The 19341-nt window shown below is 44.7% G+C and overlaps 1 protein-coding gene across 1 annotated transcript in view; it reads right to left on the reverse strand.

Annotated features, from left to right (window-relative positions):
- ZBTB2 (zinc finger and BTB domain containing 2) overlaps positions 1-12200 on the reverse strand; it is a 37895-nt gene extending 25695 nt beyond the window's left edge. The window contains exon 1 of the mRNA XM_077283083.1: positions 11805-12200. The gene's annotated coding sequence lies outside the window, so the exon portion shown is untranslated. The remainder of the gene's footprint in view (positions 1-11804) is intronic.
- Positions 12201-19341: the final 7141 nt, after the last annotated feature.

A 19341-nucleotide genomic window follows, 5' to 3' on the forward strand; every position in this document is an offset into this window, starting at 1 on the left:
GAGTCAGTGTGAAAAATATCCCCTTGTGCACTGCATAAGCAGTGTGAACAGGGCCCAAGGGCGCACTCCTGACCACAAGGAGTGACCATTCTCCTTATTCAGAAATATTCTGGAAGAATTAGGCTATGTTAGAGTAAGATCAGGCCATGTTCCCAAACACTGAATTTTTTGCCCGCTGCATTTAAAAGGGGTTGTGCACTAGTCTTAAAATCCTTTTCCAATCCCTGTGTTACTCCCTTACAAAATAATAACTACACCTCTGGTGTGGCCGATGTTCCAGTGGGGTGGCGCTGGCTCCTCAGTGATTGTTACGTCATGTCAGCCCTGCAGCCAATCAGCGGCTGCTTCACTCTCCTTCGGAAAAATCGGACCTCCAAAAAAGTGAAAAATTAGAGACTTTCTCTGGATGTCTGGTTTGTCAAAAGGAGGAGAGAGTAAAGCAGCCGCTGATTGGGTGCTGGGATCACGTAGCATAATGTCATGCCAGCCCCAGGAGTGCCAACACTGTTGGAACGGCGCCCACAGCAGCTATTATTTTATAAGGGAGGATACAGTGATTGAGAAGGATTGTCAGTTCAAGCAAAATGGATGTGAACTGCTGCTGAGCTGTTTTTTTATGCAATTTGTTTCCAATAGGCTTCTATGAGGAGCAGCCTGAGTAAACTCATGTAAAACGCAGTTTTGTTTTTAAGTGTAGAATTATAGTGTTTCTGTACAAAGAAACAAAAAAGTATATAAAAAGAAACCTGGTGCAAATCTGCACCATAAATGAATAAACAAAGAGGGAACATGCAGACAAAAATTGAAGCAAACGTGATAATCAGAGGAAACTATTTATTATATCTTGCTGCAGACACTGGCAGAAAGAAAAAAAACGAGCTTAGTAGGTGAAGCAGCGGTTTTGCACATGGGAACATGGCCTTACACATCCATCCATGCTCTTAAGTGCGTAAAACAGAACATCCTTTTCTCAGAGTCCGGCCATTTGGCAGCGGTTATTTCTCATCCACTTACATCTGAAGCAGGAAGACTGTATGACCCAATTCATCTTAAAGGATCAGGTGATAATGGATGAAATTTGGATAGAACTCAGAAATAGAAAGCATGCCTTCTCTATACCTTCCGGATGCTCGGAGTTTATGGATCGGACAGAGCCGTTTTAAAACTGATGTGTGTGTGGATCAATGAAACGATGGGATGTGTGACCGCAGCTGAAGGCGCTGCTCATATCTACATGATGTCCATCGCAAATCCAGCCAGAAAATACTGAACAAATCAGAGCAGCGTGCTGCGCTATTTTGTGTTAAAATGGTGCACACGATGACAGAAACCAGACAGACCCCTATATAGTCAATGGGGTCTGTGTGGTGCTGGCAATGTTATGTCCAGATTTCTGTTCCAATAATGGAAATAACATTTTTAATGGGTTACCCATTTTCAACATTGAATGCTATGTTATTGGTGTCTAATCTGTGAGATTTTCCCTCCATAGTGGAGCCCCGACCGCGCACTGTACAGGAAACTCCTACATAGCTCCATCCATCAGCCTCAGAACCCATTTTAGCCTCACCAGTCAGAAGGTGATGGACGTCACGATGGCTCAGCGGATGGCACTGTAATACTGCAACGCTGGGGTCCCGGGTTCAAACCCAAGTACAGATTAGGCACGTGAGTGAAATCATAGGTACAATTTATAGGTTTATACAAAAGAGGTTTGGATTTTGTTACTCACCCTACGGGAAATTTTAGAAAAAAAAAATCTTTTTAAAAGCTAAAGTAAGAGGAATGTGATTTTTTTTAACAGAGATGTAGTCACAGTTAGGTTTGGTTAGACTATAGAAATGTGCAGCGTTGAGAAAATGCCCGTTAATATTGGTCGATTTAGTAAAGGGGTTGTCTACTACTGAAGACTCCATAGGATGTAAAAACAGTATACTCACCTTCTGCAGCCCGGTTCCAGCGATGTCAGCGCTGTCATTCCCAGAGAGTGACGTTCCAATGTGGTGTCACATGCCAATAAGTAGCCGCTCATCAACATTCAACCATAGCAGACACCCATTCTAATGAAATCGGGAAGTCTGCAGCTGACGAGCAGCTTATTGGCTGTGGCCTGCACATGACAGCAAGGTCAGGTCACTCTGGGAACAGACGTGCCGCTCAGAGTAGGCTAGGCTTTTATTTTAATTGGCTCTTTAAAAAATTAAGCTGGGAATGTCCAGTAGACATGGCAGGAATGAGGTCCAGAAATTATGAGGCAAGGGTGGTCTAGTAGTTCACATACCCTTTAAAAGGTCAGAGAAATTTAGAAACATCTAGAAATTTAAATTATATAAATATATCATTAATTCAACCACTTACTGGACTACATTTTTTCATATGGGTAATATAATGTACCGAGAAGCCTTGTACTGACCAGGAACTGACCATTGCAGCTCCCACACTTCAGCTCAATCTTATTTCAAAATTCTCCTTCCCGAATCGATCACTCCTGTGTGCAGAAGGCTGGTGCATGACAGTAATACGCATTATTTTAGTCACTTATAGCGCCATTCATGCTGCAGCACTTTATAGATATTATCAGCACTGTCAAAATTGGGGCTCACAATGTCTAATTTCCCTATCAGTAGGTCTTTGGATTGTGGGAAGAAACCAGAGTATCACGGAGGAAACCCACGCAAACATGAGAACATAGACTCCTTGCAGATGTTGTCCTTGGTGGGGTATGAACCCAGGACCCCAGCGCTGCAAAGCAACAGCGCTAACCACTGAGCCACCATGCCGCCCATGAGACTGTTAGTAAGTAGGAAAGGGTAACGTGACACACGCCTGAAGTTGCAGGACATGTTTGTCACTAGTATAATGTTGCCATTTTTTGGATAATCTAGGCCCCTTTCACACATCAGTTTTTTGCCATCAGTCGCAATCCATCGAATTTAAAAAAAAAAAGAAAAAAAACTATCCAGCGACTGATGCCACCACATCTATTTTTTTCTCATAGACTTGTCTTAGCAATAGATGACCTCATGTTTCATCCATCGTTCGCCAGAACCGTCGAAAATTGTTTGTCTGGCGGCCGGAGACAACGGACAAAGTAACTTTTTCTGTGTACGTTAAAAAAAAAAAAAAAAAAAAAGGACAGCGATTGATCCATCGCCATCCGTTGTTTGCTAGAATGGAAGCCTATGGTGCCGGATCCGTCAAATGGCGGAATCCGGCGACAGATTCCAATTTTTTTTTTTTAACTGAGCATGCTCTGATCCAATTAGCCAGATCCGCTAGTCGGATCCATCCAAAAAACGGATCCATTGCATCAGTTTTTCACAATCTGAGGCTACTTTCACACTAGCGTAGTTTGTAATACGTCGCAATGCGTCGTTTATGAGGAAAAAACGCATCCTGCAAAGTTGTCTGCAGGATGCGTTTTTTTACCCATAGACTTTCATTAGCGACGCATTGCGACGTATGGCCACACGTTTTGGCGGACCGTCGGCACTAAAAAAGTTACATGTAACGTTTTTCTGCGCGTCGTGTCCGCCCCCTCCTCCCCGGACATTACAATGGGGCAGCGGAAGCGTCGTAAGACTGCTTCCGCTGCCCACGTCGGGCATTACTTTCACAATGCGAGTCAGTACGTCGGGCCGACGCTAGTGTGAAAGAAGCCTGAGACAGATCCGTCGAGCCAACGGATTGTGACTGACGGCAAAATACTGATGTGTGAAAGGGGCCTAAGGATTCAACCCACCTCGTCCAGTGAGTGCAACCACAGTGACCAAAGCATTTTTTAGTATTAGCAGACTTATAAAGCTAAAAGGGCATTACAAAAAAACTTTAATAAAATTATTTAACTGAATACACTGAAGTCTACAGATCTATCATGGATAATTATGGGCGATAAGACATTCTTAGAATTCTTTACAGGATTCTGTCCACCAGCAACATTTCACTAAAGCAATTATCCCCAAAATTCTGACCAAGGGAAAATGACACCACAGAACCTAACTCCAGGGCTTTTCAGACCGACTGCTACAGCTCAGGTGCAGGAACTTCAGAGCTTTACTTCATGTAGGTCCACAAATACTGTAAAAATCACTAACTGAAAAATGGCTAAGAAATACTAAGATTAAATGCATTAACACCCCGAGTCATCATCGCTTTTGTACCTGTTTTTTGTCTAGTTTGTTATGACTTGCGCCTTTTTTTGTTTGCACCCCATTCATTATTGTATTTGCGCCTTTTTTTGAAGATGATTTTTTTTTTTTACCTTTTGTGGGCAGATTTAGCCATGTCAGGTGTTTTAGCCTGATCAATTTGTGACTTTAAAAAGTTGCAAAATTTGGGACAACTTCACTCCAATCCCTAGTGTATTTTTGAGTATGTAAAAATTTTAGTACAATTTTTTAGCACCAAAAAAAAATTCACCACTGTTGCAAAAAAAAAATAAAAATAGATCAACACTGAAAGAGAGCCTATTTTATTTTACTTGGGGCCAAATGTATGAACCACCTTCATTTTCATGAATTTGGGCAAAAAAAAAAACAAAAAAAACAACGCAACTAATACCTCAAAACGAAAAAAAAAAGGGATGCGCCTTAATCTACAAATAATAAATCGGGGCCCAAGTGTTTTGTCACATTGTGCCCGATTCATCAAAGCTTTCATGCCAAAATTGCGGAGTAAAAGTTTGGAGAAGTAGCAAAATTTAGGTGCAACTCTTGAGTTTTGTGTAAATTTTTGGACTGACGACATCTTCATGGGTGCGCCTCTTCATGAATCAGGAGCATCTGACTTCAGCATAGCCCTTCAATCGAGACTGGCAATGAATCCGGTCCTTTGTCTTTAATAATTAAGTTTGCAAAATTGGGCAAGCACCTTAAGGCCGGGGACACACACAACGTATAAAAAAAAGGTCCGTTTTTCACGGACGAGAATCGCACAAATCTTTCCAAAACAGTGATCCGTGTGCAGTGCGAGGATGCGATTTCCTCGCATCAAATGATCCTTTTGACATCCGTATGGCATCCGTACTGCGATATTTTCTCGCAGGCTTGCAAAACCGACATCTAATGGATTTATGTGCTCAAATGTTCGTTAAAACATATATACAGTATATATATATCTATATCTCGAGATTATATATATATATATATATATATATTTATATTTCACTGTATTTATATTTAATTCAGCGCGAGATATGTGAAAAGCCGGTAATTCAATTGCCGGCTTTTCAGTAAACCATGTCATATTCCTTTTTTTTGCATATTCCACACTACTAATGTTAGTAGTGTGTATGTGCAAAATTTGGGCGCTGTAGCTTGTAAAATAAAGGGTTAAATGGCGGAAAAAATTGGCGTGGGCTCCCAGGCAATTTTCTCCGCCAGAGTGGTAAAGCCAGTGACTGAGGGCAGATATTAATAGCCTGGAGGGGGTCCATGGTTATTGGCCCCCCCTGGCTACAAACATCTGCCCCCAGCCACCCCAGAAAAGGCACATCTGGAAGATACGCCTATTCTGGCACTTGGCCACTCTCTTCCCACTCCCGTGTAGCGGTGGGATATGGGGTAATGAAGGGTTAATGTCACCTTGCTATTGTAAGATGACATTAAGCCAGATTAATAATGGAGGCGTCAATTATGACACCTATCCATTATTAATCCAATAGTACGAAATGGTTAATAAAACACACACACTATTAAAAAGTATTTTAATTAAAGTGGTGGGGACTGCAGTGTAAATGCCAAAGGCAGCAATATTTTTGCGCAACTGACAAACTGCGATTTATTAAAGGCGTTTCCAGATTTCTGGCATGAACAACTTAATCAACCGACCCCATAGTTTTTCAACCAGGAAAATATTTTTTTTTTCTCCACTCTATGGTGTTTGGAGTGTCAGTTTGTATGGCATCCAATTATTTACATCTACGTTTACAGAAAAACGGTAAGAAACCTATGTAATCTATACAATGGATCCATTAAAACTAATGCCATGTGGATGGTGTCAGTATAGCATTGTTTTTTTTTAGAGCACTTAATTGAGTTTTTTTGAGTGGGTGAGCCTTATAGTTGAAAAATGTAAGAAACTAGTATATTCTGTGTTTTTTTCAATTTTTTTGGTGTTACATGCTGTATGTACAAAAGCAAACAAAAAAACAAAGACATGCTTATCAGAATTATTCTGGACACTCAATTAAGGGGCAATTACACTACAAGGTAGTGCTTAATGAGCAGCGTTAACCACTGGTTTCACAATTATCTTGCCATGTAAACAGGTTGCCGATCACTCAGTGAAGGAACAAAATGCTGGTTCATCGGGTGAAGAGTTTCTTGGCGCAGCATAAAAGATCATCCATGGTTCTAGATGGTGCACAGTGTTGTGTAAACACGATATATGGCAGTGTCTGTGCTCTGATCTACAGTGTGCATCGTTTTCTTTGGTCTGCCTGTATAAACGTATACGGTTTACCAATTGTATCATGCCACTGGTCGGTGTGTGTGCTATTGGTTTTGCACGTGGGACAGCACAGATAGAAAATACTCCCATCTGAACAGGGCCAACACTTTACACAAGGACTCTGCAGTGAATGTCATGTTTTGCATTACTAGGAGTAAAATGTACTGAGAATCTGCAGCAGAGAAGGTGCTAAATTGGTTTAGAAATCTGCAGTATGCCCTCAATCTGCAACGTGTGTGTGAATCGGATTTCCCAATCCCAGTCACATGTACTAGGCCGGGTTCGGATGGCCATCCTTCACGAACCTTATACGGACCACAACGCCCGGACTGACCATGGCTCTTATGACGCTTAGTTTGCCTCAGGAAACCGCGGTTATTCCAGGCATTTTGGCCCATAAAATACAGCAGTCTGAACCAGGTCTTACACTTTGCTGAGGACTGGCTGTATATAACAAGCACCAAAAATTCACAGCAACCAAATATGGCCAATTTTTATCATTCTGAAAATTTGTATTACATCTATAATAAAAAATACTATTCCATAACAAACTATCAAGATGATGGTTAAAACTGACAGCTCAAGGCTACATTCCCATGATGAGCTTTTGGTGCGGTTTTGACTGCGGGTTTTTGCGGTGTTGAGAATGCAGCGCCCTACAGTTACAGCAAAGTGGATGAGATTTTGTAGAAGTCTCCTGCCCACTGTGCTTCCTTTTAACTCTGCATAAGCTCACCTGTGGTGCGTTTTTCTAATTCACAGCATGTCAATTTTCCCCATATACTTACATTACGTGTGTAAATCCGCAGCAAAAAACACACATGCGTTTTTAGTGCATTTCTGAGGCAGAAGCGCATCAAAGACGCATGTAATCTGCTATTAAGTATATCAATGTTGTCAAAGGAAACAAAAAAAAAACAGGAAGTATCAAAAACAAAGAAACTTTATTTAAGGCATGACAACAGATAAGCACAGCGTCAGAAACGCAAGTAAGTTAATTTAAATAATAGGTGTGGAAATGGTGCAGAAAATCTGCATCAAAACCACACCAAAAGCTCATCATGGGAACTTGAATGGTCAAATAGGTAACCCATTATTTACTCAAAGTACAAACTTCTCTAGACAACTTTTATCAGTTGAAAAATGGAGATGCACTGACTATCTGGTTATTAGGAGTTGTCCATGGGATTGTATAAGACATAAGTGTGACTTTCATAGGAACCTCACAAACATAAGAGGTTAAGACCTGCTACGAAACGCTTGTGACTGTGGGAGATCACTTCCTGCACACGGCAGACGTCCTGTCACCCAGAGCCAGCTATAAGTAGCTGGAGAAAATCAAGTGTCTAATGACCCATTTATACCGGCCGATGTCAGGTCAGTGCGCGTGTCGGACTATATTCGGAGCCGATTTACTGGCACATTTGCACAGACGACGAACAATGATGAGGACAGAATGATCATTACAGGGCTGTTTTCATCATTTTTAATAAAGTGTGCCAGTATAGATATTTGACAAATCCTCACAGTTTAGCAGCGATTACCCTCTAGTAATGAAGAACCCCTCGGCCATATTCACCCTCTATTGTCACTGTAACCTTCCTACTGTGGCCTAGGTCAATCATGCTCAGTGGACGCATCCTGATCTATTGCTGCACGGTCCCTCAGAACAGAGCGCTCTTCCAGTGATTCCTGGAGCCATGCATGGGCTGAGGTGACCCAGCAGCGCTACAGAGGAACTCTCACCGACTGCTGCTGCAACCATGTTGTGTGTGTGGTACCAGCAACAACTCTGCCACAATAACACTCGGCTCAAAGCCCAGCAAAACCTACGGGGGAGATTAAGGTTAGGAAATACAAATATACGGCTGTGTGCGAATATGAATATATATATATATATATATATATATATATACACACACACACATACATACGAGAGCAGAGGGAGGGGTACTGCAGCGAAATGTAGTTTTAGCAAAGGATAAGGGTGTTTTCACGTTGAGTTTAGTTACATGCTGAGTGGCCCCATCAGAACCCCCTGCAAAATGGGTTTTCATGCGTATGAGCCAACAAGCCCAGACTATAATGGTGCCGGCATAGCGCACATTCGGACATTCAGATGCAGTCACGTCTGAGTGTATCTGTAGTAGGTATACACATCCGAAAATGATGCACGGCAGAGTGCATGTTCGCTTTGCCAGCACCATTATAGTCTATGCTCCTAGTAAGCGTAAATTCCCGAATGAATACCTTTTTGCTGGGGTTCGGACACATGCCCTGAAGGGGACACTGAGCGTCATCTTGAGAGGTCCCCAATTCAGCTCTGTTCAGCTGGAAGCAAAGGTGCAAGTAAGATACCTAATGTTGGGCATAGTATGTATACAATAGTCATGCCGATATTTTTTTCAAAAAGCATAGTATGACCATTCTGTCCCCGTACAATAAGTTATTGGCAGCACATCACCCGTTCCCATGCTACAATGTGTTGCTGCTATTGTCAAATTAAGTTGGCATAAAAGTCAAATCACCTGACAAACAAGCAAGGGCAGATAACAGAACAAGAGTTTCCTATGATCAAAATTATTAATCAATTATTACCCGACTTGACAGGTTCCCTTTAAAGCGAACCTGCCACCAGGTTTGGCCGATACGAGTTACGGCCACCACCTTTTAGGGCTTATCTACAGCATCCTGTAATGATCAATATAAGCCCCCGATATAACCTGAAAGGTAAGAAAAATAAGTTTTAATATACTCACCCGGGGGGCGGTCTGGTCCAATGGGTGTCGCAGGTCCTGGTTCAGCGCCTCCCATCTTATGGTCGCCACCCTCCTGTGGCTTCATGGCTCCCCGGCATCGCGCTCCTGCGCAGGCGTACTTATCTGTCCTGTTGAGGGCTGAGTAAAGTACTGCAGCGCGCAGGCGCCAGCAAAGGTCAGAGAGGCCCAGCACCTGCGCACTGCAGTACTTTAATCAGCCCTCAACAGGACAGATAAGTACGCCTGTGCCAGAGCGCGATGCCAGGGAGCGATGAAGCAACAGGAGGGTGGCGACCATAAGATGAGAGGAGCCGGACCTGCGACACCTATTGGACCGGACCGCCCCTGGGTGAGTATAACATTTTTCTTCTCTTGCAGGTGAGATCAGAGGCTTACATACAGCATTATAGAATGCCCTGACCTTCTAGTTCGCAGGCCGACCCCCCTTGCCCTTCCAGCTTGCAGGCCGAAGCCCCTGCCCTTCTAGCTCGCAGGCCGACCCATGCCCTTCCAGCTCGCAGGCCGACCCCTGCCCTTCCAGCTCGCAGGCCGACCCCTCTGCCCTTCCAGCTCACAGGACGACCAATGCCCTTCTAGCTCGCAGGCTGACCCCCCGCCCTTCTAGCTCGCAGGCCGATTCCCTGCCCTTCTAGCTCGCAGGCCGAACCCCTTGCCCTTCTAGCTCGCAGGCCGACCCCCCTTGCCCTTCCAGCTTGCAGGCCGAATCCCCTGCCCTTATAATAATAATAATTTTTATTTATATAGCGCCAACATATTCAGCAGCGCTTTACAACTTATACCCTTCTAGCTCGCAGGCCGACCCCTGCCCTTCTAGCTCACAGGATGACCAATGCCCTTCTAGCTCGCAGGACGACCCCCCTGCCCTTCTAGCTCGCAGGACGACCAATGCCCTTCTAGCTCGCAGGACGACCCCCTTGCCCTTCCAGCTTGCAGGCCGAATCCCCTGCCCTTCTAGCTCGCAGGATGACCCCCCCTGCCCTTCTAGCTCGCAGGCCGACCCCCCTGCCCTTCTAGCTCGCAGGCCGACCCCCCTGCCCTTCCAGCTTGCAGGCCGAATCCCCTGCCCTTCTAGCTCGCAGGACGACCAATGCCCTTCTAGCTCGCAGGACGACCAATGCCCTTCTAGCTCGCAGGACGACCCCCCTGCCCTTCTAGCTCGCAGGACGACCAATGCCCTTCTAGCTCGCAGGACGACCAATGCCCTTCTAGCTCGCAGGCCGACCCCCCCTGCCCTTCTAGCTCGCAGGCCGACCCCCCCCTGCCCTTCCAGCTCGCAGGCCGACCCCCCCCTGCCCTTCCAGCTCGCAGGCCGACCCCCCCCTGCCCTTCCAGCTCGCAGGCCGACCCCCCCCTGCCCTTCCAGCTCGCAGGCCGACCCCCCCCGCTCTTCCAGCTCGCAGGCTGACCCCCCCCGCTCTTCCAGCTCGCAGGCTGACCCCCCCCGCTCTTCCAGCTCGCAGGCTGACCCCCCCCCCGCTCTTCCAGCTCGCAGGCTGACCCCCCCCCCCGCTCTTCCAGCTCGCAGGCCAACCCCCCTGCCCTTCTAGCTCGCAGGCTGACCCCCCCCCTGCCCGTCCAGCTCTCAGGCTGACCCCCCCCCCCCCTGCCCGTCCAGCTCTCAGGCTGACCCCCCCCCCCCCCCCTGCCCGTCCAGCTCTCAGGCTGACCCCCCCCCCCTGCCCGTCCAGCTCTCAGGCTGACCCCCCCCCCCTGCCCGTCCAGCTCTCAGGCTGACCCCCCCCCCCTGCCCGTCCAGCTCTCAGGCTGACCCCCCCGCTCTTCCAGCTCGCAGGCCGGCCCTTCCAGCTCGCAGGCCGACCCCCCCGCCCTTCTAGCTCGCAGGCTGACGCACGCCGATTCCTTTTCCCTGAAGGGATTCGAACGCACAACTCTGGCGCTGAGGACGAAACCACTGCCGCCTTGGGGGGGGGTGTTAGGTCAGAAGGTGTATGTTTATGGGTGATGCTGCTGCTTTGCCTCCTGGTCCTCGGCACTTCCTGGCAGTGTGCACGTTGTATGAGTGTGCGCACTGCAGCGGCCACCAGAGAACACGCTGCCCTACCCGACCGGATACGCCGAGTGGTGAGGCCACAGGCCGGGGGCGGAGCCAAGAGGCGCAGTAACTTCCGCGCAGCTGGAGAAGCCTCTGAGGGGGAAGGGGAGACTACCATAACGAACAAAGATGGCTCCGGCTGGGGCTGTCGCCTGAGCGGTGGGAGAGGAGGCGGGGTGTGGAGGCGGACGCGCTGCTCACATACATGGCGGCGGCAGCGCTGCGGAGGGGGATGGGAGGCTGCGTCCGCCGCTGGCTCTTTGTCCGGCCGCCACCTCACGGCTCTCGGCCCATAGACGTCGGTTCACGTTGTAGCCCGGTGCCGCGGGCAGGGGGAGCGGACATACGTGCGGGTGTACCCGCGGCACCGACCACCGAGTGCGCGCAGCCGAGGCCCTGCCAGGCCCGTCCTACCCCGTGCATGGCACAGAGGCGGCCGCGCTGGCCAGCACCGGCCCGGACCCCGCTCCGGCCCCGAGCCGCCCGTCACACGTGGTGCCTGCCGCCCGCGATGCGCTCACCTCTGCCGTGCGTGTGCTGCGGATCCCAGAGCCCGTGCTCGGTGCCTGCTGCCTCCTCCTGCGGCGTCTTCTCTTCCTCTACGAGAGGCGGGCGGTAATAGAGGGAAAAAAAAAACTGTCGGTGCTTTCCTGTCCGGTTACGTTAAGGTCACATGACCGGCAGCGGGGGGCAGTCGTGCAGAGAGGCTTGTACAGCTCTCCCGCCGGGAGTATGAGGCGAGGCCCCCTCCCCCTCTCTGTGTGTAATGTCTCGTTTCCTCTGGCGAGGGAGGCAGCCCACAGCACGGCCCCGCCACCGCCGCCATGTCGGTCTCCTCCCGCCGAGCCTCATGGTTCAGGCCTCTGCAGAGGAGAGTGCAGTGCACGCGGCTGCCGCCTTCTGTATTGGCCTGTGACAAGAGTTTCATGGCTGAACGTGGCCAACCACAACCAGGGTCACGTCAAAAAAATAATTGTGGAATAATAAAGACAACCAATACGATAATGGCAGAAGAGCCGGAGTGTACAGCCCCCAGCTGTGCCGCACATCAGCCCGCACGTGTGCTGCGTACACCTGGGAACTGCGGCTGGTTATACGGAGGAATCAACACCAGTGATGTGTGGGGTGGAATAAACACTAGTGATGTGTGTGTGGTGGAATAAACACCAGTGATGTATGTGTGTGTGTGTGTGGTGTAATAAACAGTGGTGTGTGTGGAATAAACACTAGTGTGTGGGGTGGAATAAACACTAGTGATGTGTGTGTGGTGGAATAAACACCAGTGATGTATGTGTGTGGTGTAATAAACAGTGGTGTGTGTGGAATAAACACTAGTGTGTGGGGTGGAATAAATAGTGATGTGTGTGTGTGGTGGAATCAACACCAGTGATGTATGTGTGTGTGTGTGTGTGGAATAAACACCAGTGCTGTGTGTGTGGAATAAACACCAGTGATGTGTGTGGTGGAATAAACACCAGTGATGTGTGTGGGGTGGAATAAACACCAGTGATGTGTGTGTGGAATAAACACTAGTGATGTGTGTGTGGAATAAACACCAGTGCTGTGTGGGGTGGAATAAATAGTGATGTGTGTGTGGTGGAATAAACACCAGTGATGTGTGTGTGTGTGTGTGTGTGTGGAATAAACACCAGTGATGTGTGTGGTGGAATAAACACCAGTGATGTGTGTGTGGTGGAATAAACACCAGTGATGTGTGTGTGGAATAAACACCAGTGATGTGTGTGTGGTGGAATAAACACCAGTGATGTGTGTGGGGTGGAATAAACACCAGTGATGTGTGTGGTGGAATAAACACCAGTGATGTGTGTGTGGTGGAATAAACACCAGTGATGTGTGTGGGGTGGAATAAACACCAGTGATGTGTGTGGTGGAATAAACACCAGTGATGTGTGTGTGGAATAAACACCAGTGATGTGTGTGGAATAAACACCAGTGATGTGTGTGTGGTGGAATAAACAGTGATGTGTGTGTGGTGGAATAAACACCAGTGATGTGTGTGTGGAATAAACACCAGTGATGTGTGTGTGGTGGAATAAACACCAATGATGTGTGTGTGTGTGGTGGAATAAACACCAGTGATGTGTGTGTGGTGGAATAAACACCAATGATGTGTGTGTGTGGTGGAATAAACACCAGTGATGTGTGTGGGGTGGAATAAACACCAGTGATGTGTGTGTGGTGGAATAAACACCAGTGATGTGTGTGTGGAATAAACACCAGTGATGTGTGTGTGGTGGAATAAACACCAGTGATGTGTGTGTGGTGGAATAAACACCAGTGATGTGTGTGTGGAATAAACACCAGTGATGTGTGTGTGGTGGAATAAACAATGTGTGTGTGTGGTGGAATAAACACCAGTGATGTGTGTGTGGTGGAATAAACACTAGTGATGTGTGTGTGGTGGAATAAACACCAGTGATGTGTGTGTGGTGGAATAAACACCAGTGATGTGTGTGGGGTGGAATAAACACCAGTGATGTGTGGTGGAATAAACACCAGTGATGTGTGTGGGGTGGAATAAACACCAGTGATGTGTGTGTGGTGGAATAAACACCAGTGATGTGTGTGTGGTGGAATAAACACCAGTGATGTGTGTGTGTGGTGGAATAAACACCAGTGGTGTGTGTGTGTGTGTGTGTGTGTGTGGAATAAACACTAGTGATGTGTGGGGTGGAATAAATAGTGATGTGTGTGTGGTGGAATAAACACAGTGATGTGTGTGTGGTGGAATAAACACCAGTGATGTGTGGGGTGGAATAAACAGTGATGTGTGTGGTGGAATAAACAGTGATGTGTGTGGTGGAATAAACACCAGTGATATGTGGGGTGGAATAAACAGTGATGTGTGTGGTGGAATAAACACTAGTGTGTGGTGGAATAAACACCAGTGATATCTGTGGAGTGGAATAATCTCCAGTGTGATGGAATAAATGTGATAATGTGTGGGGAGCAACCTGAGGTAATAGTGTGTCAACGTGGGGGTGTAGGAGGGATGTGACTGTCTGCGGTTTTTGCCTTTTAACCAGATACATTTGTAGCAATCTGTCATGACCGTTGGGTGACTTGGGAACATAGGCTCCATCCCTGTCTCTAACGCTAGGGGTGCCCTAGCTCACCTTGTGCCCCAGATTACTTCTGATGGTGAAGATGCCAGGGCCATGTACCTTGCCTTAGCTCCTGAATTCGCCCTCACTCTGTACCCTTCCCCCACCCAGGGAAGAGGGGAGTAGTAGTGTACCATAATACACCAAGCAGACTAACAAGGTAATATGAACAGAGATAACAAAAAATACCAAACATACAAATATATTCACACATGCAACAGAGGAAAACATCGGGTAGTGGAGGATGGGTTTAAACCAAAGTAGGAAAAGAAATGGAATTATCACACACTCAAAACCTAGCAACAGTCACAGATAAACGCACCAACCGCCTTCTCCAATAACCACCAACAACCACCTCCAGCCATGCAGCATAAAGCTAACTCTGACAATGAGTGCTAGCCAGGGCCCTGATTATATAGGCGATGGGAGTGGCTAACAGTGCATGGCTGAGTCCTAATGCAGGAAAGCTTCCAGGAGCTCTCAACTGAGCAGATTACACTGCACTGGTAAAATAAATTTTCACCTTTTAATATGAAGATGAAGTGCTTCTAATCGGTGCAGGAGTAGGAGAAATCAGACGCTGCCATCTTCTGGCTCCTCTCTGTCGCAGTAAACCTGTGACACTGACTTCTGTGCTATTGTGCAGAATTAGTTCTATTTTTGAAAAGTTTAGATAAGACAGCGCTTAGTAGCACCAAATAGATATATGGCAACAGTGAGAATAAATTAAAACATAACTTTTAATCGATTAATTAATATAACTATGAGTGCCACTATTACAGTTGTGCTCAAAAGTTTACATACCCCAGCAGAATTTTTGCTTTCTTGGCCTTTTTTTCAGAGAATATGAATGATAACACCAAAACTTTTTCTCCACTCATGGTTTAGTGGTTGGGTGAAGCCATTTATTATCAAACTACTGTGTTTTCTCCTTTTAAATCATAATGACAACCCAAAATATCCAAATGACCCTGATCAAAAGTTCTCATACCCTGGTGATTTTGGTCTGATAACATGCACAGAAGTTGACACAAATGGGTTTGAATGGCTACTAAAGGTAACATCCTCATCTGTGACCTGTTTGCTTGCAATCAGTGTGTGTGTATAAAAGCTGAGTGAGTTTTTGGGATCCAGATAGGCTCTTGCATCCTTCATCCAGCCACTGATGTTTCTGGATTGTGAGTTATGGAGAAAGCAAAAGAATTGTCAATGGATCTACCGGAAAAGGTAGTTGAACTGTATAAAACAGGAAAGGGATACAAAAAGATATCCAAGGAATTGATAATGCCAGTCATTTCAAACTGATTAACAAATAGAAAATCAGGGGCTCTGTAAAAACAAAATCACGGTCAGGTAGACCAACAAAAATTGAAAAATTGTTCAGGTAAGCGGTTTACCGCATGTCACCGCTGCAGGTCACAATCACATTGGTGGGGTCAAGCTGACATCTGACAGCGTGACCCCACAGCGCTGTGACCAATGCATCAAAAACGCACTGTGTGCAAAATTGTGTTGTAATATTCTGAAATATAAAACGATCAAGGTCACTGCACACTACAAAATAAATTGGTGCTTTTAGAGGAAAAAACTAAGTCAATATTATAGAACAATCTCAAGCACCCAAAGAAAGTGAAAAATAAAAATATGTCTTGAATCAATTTGAACTTTTATTCTGGGGATTCACAGCCATGAAAAAGAGGTATAACAGAAGAAATTTGTTCCCCAACGTTTCGACCACAAAGGCCTTTTTCAAGGGTTCATTCTATATAAACAAAATATAACACAATATAAATACATAAAATACACAGATTGATTAATAATCCACTGTATAATACATACAAAAATTAAATGAGTACAATTTATATATATTGTGAATCCACTTATAAAGGAAAAAATGCATTCTATTAAATTCCTATGCCAGTCATATACTAAACAATCCATTGTATACCATTGGCCTCCATTAGATAATAAACATCACAAAAATGAATCCAACTCATCTATTTCATGATACCGTGAATACATATCCCCATAGGAGATCAGTATCATGAGAGGTGAAATAATCATAAACACATGAATTAAGTAAGCCTGCCGTCATATCTTATGCGGCACATGAGATCAATCAGCAAAAATTATATATATATCCCATATAGAAAATATATCCCTTATAATAAACGGAGCTCCCCAGAAAATAAGTATAAAAGCCACAAAGACCATGAAACAGCGTGCGGTGTAAAGATTAAGATTACCTGTAACCATGAACAGCATTTTGAACGGCAAGTCCCAGAGAAGTGATATATTCCCGATGCAGAAGGACCTTTTATAGAGCGGTTATGTCATATCCTGCAGATCACGTGTGTTGAGACCGAGCGATCCCGGAAAGAGCCGAAAGAACAAGTTAAAGGTGCGCGTGTGCTAGTTGCGTTTGATGGACCGAACAGAGCCGAAAAAAGCCGATGAGAAAAAGCCGATGGGAAAAAAAAGAAACGCGAGAAGGGAAATACAAAGCGCATGCGCTGGTTGTACCTAATATCTTACTAATAGACCGAATAGAGCCGAGAAAGACCAAAGGGGCAAGGAGATGCAAAGCGCATGCATTACAAATTGCAAAGATATAACGCTGAATACCTTTAATGCTGGGAAGAGAAAATAAAAAATAGAAAAAGATATATGAACAGAAAGGAAAAGAGTTAAAATGGGGCTCCAAAAGGGATATATTACCAGGTTCATTATGTAACCTGTAAAAGTAAAAAGAGAAAGGTTGTTATAATGGTTATTACATATATTAAATCCATATTAAACAATGTGACAATATAGTCAATAGGTAATCTCGTACTCCCTGTTAAGACCCCACGGTTCCAATGTCTGCAACGTGAAAATCCAATAGGATTCCCTTGATTTTAGCCTCTTGATCCTATCACCACCCCTTCTGGGTAATGTTACACTTTAAATTATTTGATACTTCAATTGGGACACATGTCCTGCAGCAGCAATATGTGCTGGAATGGGTAACATGAGTTTTTTACATCTGATCATAGATTTATGTTGGGATATATCCCGGATATGCTGGGTAGTTTCTCCAACATATCCGAGACCGCAGGGTCACTTGATTAGATATACTACGTAAGATGATTTGCATGTGAAAAAACCATCTACTTTAAATATTTTGCCAGATCTGGGGTGTGAGAAAGTTTCTCCTCTTGTAATATTGGAACATTGCAAACAATGTAAGCAAGGGAATGTGCCCCGTTTCTGTGTGAGAAATGTTCTTTGTGTACATTGGGGCTTATTTGACCCAATGTCTGCCCTGACTAAGAGATTTCTAAGATTTGGGGGTTTCTTATAACACATAATTGGAATGTCATTAAACTCAGGTACATTCGGATAAGCCTTGCCCAGTAAATCCCAATGGCGTAAAATACAGTTATTAATCATGTGTAGATATGGATGATATGTGCTCACAAATGGTATTCTTTGTCTATTTGTGCTATTTCTTCCACTCCTAATATTAGTAGTTGCCCGTTGAAGTATTGTCCTGGGATACCCCCGTTGTAGAAACCTATCTGACATTTCCTGTTGTCTGGCTATTTTTTTCTCATCATTTGATACAATACGGGATACACGATGGAATTGAGATGTTGGTAATGACTGTTTGACATGTCGAGGGTGACAACTGGTATAATGCAATAAGCTATTTTTATCTGTTGGTTTACAATAAAGATCCACATCAAAATTTCCATTTGCTTCCAGTGTGATCAATGTATCTAAGAAATTGATAGACGTATTCTTATGCATTGAAAATGATAAATTGGGAACAAAGGTGTTAATATCTTGTACAAACTGAAGAAGAAATTCCTCATCGCCTTTCCAAATCATAAAAAAGTCTATATAACGTTTCCAATATACAGAGTGTGTTTGAAATAATGGATGTGTGTAGATATAAGTCTCCTCAAATGCCGCCATAAAAATATTGGCGTACGGTGGTGCCATGTAATATTCTGATTCTGAAAGCCATAATTTTCTTATTTCTGTTTACAGAGCGGCTTGAGGATTTGTATTTTTTAAGACAAACTGTTCTTTTCACTAGTATCATTTTGGGGTACATAAGACTTTTCGATGAACTTTTATGAAACCTCCCCGATGTGGCCAATGGACCAGGTCCTGTGAATAGATTCACGCCAACTCTAGAGACATGTTTTTGAAATACAGGATGTATGAGATAAGGCTACCCCTTTAAAATAGATTTATAATGTATAAAATGAAAAAAAACAAAACTTTAACAAGTACACATAAATTCTATTGTATGCTTAACCCCTTAGTGACCAAGCCAATTTTGACCTTAACGACCAAGTCAATTTTTACAATTCTGACCAGTGTCACTTTATGAGGTTATAGCTCTGGAACGCTTCAACGTGTCCCACTGATTCTGAGACTGTTTTTTAGTGACATATTGTACTTCATGATGGTAAAATTTCTTCAATAAGACTTGCATTTATTTATGAAAGAAACGGAAATTTGGTAAAAATTTTGAAAATGTAGCAATTTACAAACTTTTAATTTTTGTGTCTTTAAATCCGAGAGTCATGTCACACCAAATAGTTAATAAATAACATTCCCCACGTGTCTACTTTGCATCTGCACAATTTTGGAAACATACATTTTTTTTGTTAGGAAGTTATAAGGGTTAAAAGTTAACCAGCGATTTCTCATTTTCCAACTAAAATTTAGAAAACCATTTTTTTAGGGACCACATCACATTTGAAGTGACTTTGACAGGTCAATATGACAGAGAATACCCAAAAGTAACCCTTCAGGTGCTTCATGAGAACTAAAGCAATGTGGAAGGAAAAAATGAACATTTAACTTTTTTCACAAAAAAATTACTTTAGACCCAAACTTTTTTATTTTCACAAAGGTATCAGGAGAAAATGGACCA

The sequence above is a fragment of the Ranitomeya variabilis genome, chromosome 2, assembly GCF_051348905.1.
Source record: "Ranitomeya variabilis isolate aRanVar5 chromosome 2, aRanVar5.hap1, whole genome shotgun sequence".
Lineage (NCBI taxonomy): Eukaryota > Metazoa > Chordata > Amphibia > Anura > Dendrobatidae > Ranitomeya > Ranitomeya variabilis.